The 5,000-nt window shown below is 45.6% G+C and overlaps 1 protein-coding gene across 1 annotated transcript in view; it reads left to right on the top strand.

Annotated features, from left to right (window-relative positions):
• LOC128366627 (CREB-regulated transcription coactivator 2) overlaps positions 1-5,000 on the top strand; it is a 41,260-nt gene that overhangs the window by 11,117 nt on the left and 25,143 nt on the right.

The raw sequence follows: 5,000 nt of genomic DNA on the forward strand, positions 1-5,000 counted from the left end.
CACAGACCAGGTGCTAATGGATGCTAACGAGCAGCCGACAATGAACTGGTGGTCAAAAAGAAAAGAGAAAAAAAAAGAAAAAAGTGACCTCTGTTATTTGGTGATATTTTGGATTCAAGCTCAGCGACAGCGAGCATTAAGATGCACTCATTTCCTCCCTCCCTTCTACCTTTCTCCCCTCCCTCCTTCTCCTTCCCCTTCCTTCCTCCCTCCATCCTCTACCTTCCTTCCTCCCTCCCATCCCCTTCATGTCCTTCCTTTCCTCCCTCCCTCCGTCCTTCCTTCCTTCCTTCCCTCAAAACCCCTGTTTTAATGTTTTCTATGAGTAGATGATGCTCCTGTGTCTCTTTCTGTCAAAGTGTATATTTAGATGTGTTTCTCATCTCACAGGATAGTGGATAATTGCAGCTTCAGAGGGCAAAGTACTGCTGAGTTCTGCAGCCTGAAGCAGGAACAGGGACTTTCAGAGGCTGGACTGGTTTTCGTTAGCCTGGGATTTTCTGTCTCATGGCTGTTAAAACCTCATGGTGATTAGTAATATCTGTAAAAACCTCCATTGATTCAGGGATATCGTCACAGTGAGAGCTGACCAGGGTGACCACAAGAATAAAGGCATTAAAGGGGAACTCCGCAGAGTTTCCACGGTAGTGTGTCTTTGAGTGAACGACTTGATGTGTGGAATAGTCTCATGAAACCTTTTGTGGCCTCAGACGGAGCCGTGTGAAGTTGCACTGTGGGTAATGTAGGCGTGGGGTTGCAGTTAAGCTGAAGCCAGTAAAGGTGAGGTTGGAACGATGAAGGAAGGAAAGGAGGAAGGAAGGGAGGGAGGAAAGAAGGAAGGAAGGGAGGGAGGAAGGAAGGAAGGAAAGGTGGAAGGAAGGGCGGGAAGAAGGAAAGAAACGAGGGAGGGAGGAAGGAAAGAGAGGAGAAGAGAGGAAAAAGGAATGAAAGGAGGAAGGAAAGTACGGAGGGAGGAAGGAAGGAAAGGAGGAGGGAGGAAGGAAGGAGCTAATTTCATCCGAACGACTCCACATGACACCAAAGTAGTCTGGGTGAGTAATGATCGTATTTTATGCTAGAAATAAGATCCAGTCTGCTGAATGAGTAACAGACGTTGATAGTTGAAGCCGCTCTCTGCTGTGTTGTCATTTTGTCATTTGGTGTTGGTCATTTGGTGTCCGTCATTTGGTGTTGGTCATTTGGTGTTGGTCATGTTGCGTTCCAGCTGCTGTCCTGCATGTAAACAGTGGTTATGGTCTGTATTTGGAGTGAACCTGAGCACTGTGTTGACTGTTAGCTTTGTCTGAGTCATATGCAGGTTTGTTTTTTGTTGAGTTATCCAGTGGGGCGCCAGATTGGACCCCTTGGTGGGTCACGGGCCGTATGTTTGACACACCGCTGTCTTAACTGGAGTTGGTGTGAAGCTTTTGTGTAAAATGCTTCAAAACGAAAGAATCAAGGAGACAAAACGCAGATAGAGAACAAGGAGTGTGTGTGTGTGTGGTGTGTGTGTGTGTGGTGTGTGTGTGTGTGTGTGTGACCGTTGTGTTACCATGTAGTGTGAGTGTGTGTGACTGTGTGTTGTGTGTGTGTGTGACCGTGTGTTACTGTGTATTGTGTGTGTGTGTGTGACCGTGTGTTACTGTGTAGTGTGTGTGACCGTGTGTTACTGTGTATTGTGTGTGTGTGTGTGTGTGACCGTGGTGGGTGTGTGGTGACCGTGTGTTACTGTGTAGTGTGTGTGTGTGTGTGACCGTGTGTTACTGTGTATTGTGTGTGTGTGTGTGACCGTGTGTTACTGTGTAGTGTGTGTGACCGTGTGTTACTGTGTATTGTGTGTGTGTGTGTGTGACCGTGTGGTGTGTGTGACCGTGTTTGTTGTGTGACCGTGTGTGTGTGTGACCGTGTGTGACCGTGTGTGTGTGTGTGTGTGTGTGTGTGTGTGTGTGTGGTGTGTTACCGTGTAGTGTGAGTGTGTGTGTGACCGTGTTACCGTGTGTGGTATGTGTGTGAGTGTGTGTGTGTGTGTGACCATGTGTGTGAGTGTTACCGTGTGTGTTACTGTGTGTTTTGTGTGTGTGTGTTTGTGTGTGTGTTTGTGTGTGTTTGTGTGTGTTTGTGTGTGTGTGTTTGTGTGTGAGTATTTCTTCATGGTCTACCTGCTGCAGACGTAGAACTAGAACTGCAATCATTGGTCAACCAAAAAGAAAATCAGTCTTCTGCTATTTTTTTTCTCAAATGTGTTTATTGAGCTTTTTATATATTAACAACAACACTCAGTACAACGTTGGTCCAGACATCCTGTACATACATCTCACACCTGACCAGTACATGAAGGCTGCTCGATGATGGAAAAAATCATAATCATGGTTATTTGAGTCAAAATTAAAATCACCATTATTATAATGATTTTTTGAAACTTTAGAAACATGCTACATTTATTGAACATTTCTTGTCCATTCAGCTTAATTACTTAACATTCCTACATGAGACACAGTGGAGAGAAAAAAACTCCCTTTTAACAGGAAGAACCCTCAGAACCAGACTCAGAGTGGGAGAACATCTGCCGAGAGAGAGAGAGAGAGAGAGAGAGAGAGAGAGAGAGATGAGAGAGGAGAGAGAGGAGAGAGAGAGAGAGAGAGAGAGAGAGAGAGAGAGAGAGAGAGAGAGAGAGAGAGAGAGAGAGAGAGAGAGAGAGAGGAGAGAGAGAGAGAGAAGAGAGAGAGAGAGAGAGAGAGAGAGAGAGAGAGAGGAGAGAGAGGAGAAGCACATTGAAGGTCCAGGACTGAATCCTATCATCCGGACGTCTACAGGTCCAGATTACCTGTGAGACCAGAAGAAGTTTAGCTTATTGAATGTATTAATAGTACATGAATGTTAATGGATATAGATGGATGGATAGAGAGAGGGAGGAGGAGAGAGGAGCCCAGTGCATCATGGGAGTCCCCCGGCAGTCTAAGCCTATAGCAGCATAAGCTAAGAGCTCTAAGAGCCCTAACTATAAGCTTTATCACAAAGGAAAGTTTGAAGTCTACTCTGTTGTGATAATAATGGTTGGTTACAGGTTAGAAGCTTCAAACGAACCCAGATTTCCTATCCTGCTGTTTTCATTTGTTCATCTGGAAAAAAAAAGCCTTGAAAATGTAACATTACTCTGAGATAACACATCTTTTTAAAAACATATTTAATGACATAATCTGTATTTACAAACAGAAGATAGACTTCCTGCATTCAGCTGTTGACATTTGTCTGCCAAGAAATGAATTATATCTTTGGCCTCCTGTTGTCCTCGGGAAGGACAGGAGGAAGGAAGGAAAGGATTAAGGAAGGAAGGAAGGAAAGGAGTAAGGGACGAAAAGAGGAAGGAATTTAGGAGGGAAGGAAGGACGGAAGGAAGGAAAGGAGTAAGGACAAAGAGGAAGGAAGGAAGGAAGGAAAGGAGTAAGGACAAAAAGAGGAAGGAATTAAGGAAGGAAGGAAGGAAGGGAGTAAGGACGATAAGAGGACGGAATTTAGGAGAGGAGGAAGGAAGGAAGGAAAGGAGTAAGGACGATAAGAGGACGGAATTTAGGGAGAGGAGGAAGGAAGGAAGGAAAGGAGTAAGGACGAAAAGAGGAAGGAATTTAGGAGAGGAGGAAGGACGGAAGGAAAGGAGTAAGGACAAAAAGAGGAAGGAATTTAGGAGGGACAGAAGGGAAGGAAGGAAAGAGGAAGGAGGGATAAAAGAAGGAAGGATGGAAGGAGGAGGGAGCAAAGGGGAAGAAGGAAGGAAAGAAGGAACAGTCAAAAGAGACATGGGGTCACTTTGACCCAGAAGGACGACACAAGGGTTAAAGACAGAGCAGACAGCTGTTTGGTAAATGACTGGGCCGTCCTCTCTGTTGGTATCAGAGCTCTGAGGTGGAGCTGCTTTCTGAACCTTCATTGTTTCTCTGCAGGGAATGTTTAAAACCACAAAGCCAACCTCATGGTCACTCTTCTCTTTACTCTGAGAATCATTCTCCTCTCTGGACAATCATTCAGCAGCAGGGGCCTCACACACAACTGCCCCTCACACTAACACTACATTAAAGGAGTAAGGAGGGAGGAAGGAAGGAAGGAAGGAAGGAAAGGAGTAAGGAAGGAGGGAGGAAGGAAGAAGGAAGACCATTAAAGAGGGAGGAAGGAAGGAAGGATGGAGGAAGGAGGGAGGAAAGGAAGGAAGGAAGGAAGAAAGGGAGAAAGAAGGACGAAGGAAAGAAGGATGGATGGAGGAAGGAAGGTAGGAGCGAGGGGAGGAAAGGAAGGAAGGTAGGAGGGAAGGAGGAAAGAAAGGAGGAAAGGAAAGAAAGAAGGAAGGGAGGAAGGAAAGGTAGGAAGGAAGGACGGAGGAAAGAGGAAGGTGGGGAGGGAGGAAAGAAAGGAGGAAAGGGAAGGAGGAAGGAAAGAAGGAAGGTAGGAGGGACGGAGGAAAGAAGGAAGGTAGGAGGGAGGGGAGGGAGAGAAAGGAAGGGAGTAAAGAAGGAAGGTAAGAAGGTAGGGGGGAGGAAAGAAAGGAAGGAAGGAAGGAAGAAAGGGAGGAAAGAAGGAACAGTCAAAACAGACGGGTCAGTTTGACCCAGGAGGACGACACAAAGGTTAATTCATTATTTGACTGAAGGAGAAATAATCAGGTTCAGCACAATAAGAGGAAGGAATGAAGGAAGGAAGGAAGGAAAGGAGTAAGGACAAAAAGAGGAAGGAATTTAGGAGAGGAGGAGGAGGAAGGAAGGAAGGAAGGAAAGGAGTAAGGACAAAAAGAGGAAGGAATTTAGGAGAGGAGGAAGGAAGGAAGGAAGGAAGGAATGAAGGAAAGGAGTAAGAACAAATGATAGCTGCTACATTAAAGGGGAACTTTGCAATTTGAACCCTATTTTCACTTCTTTTTGTGTCTGAGTGACTGATGTAAACCCTCGTCCACTAACAGGCTTCTGTGTCGTTATTCTGTCTAACCAAGTCTCACTCGAGGAGAAATCATCATC

The sequence above is a fragment of the Scomber japonicus genome, chromosome 10 (assembly GCF_027409825.1).
Source record: "Scomber japonicus isolate fScoJap1 chromosome 10, fScoJap1.pri, whole genome shotgun sequence".
NCBI lineage: Eukaryota > Metazoa > Chordata > Actinopteri > Scombriformes > Scombridae > Scomber > Scomber japonicus.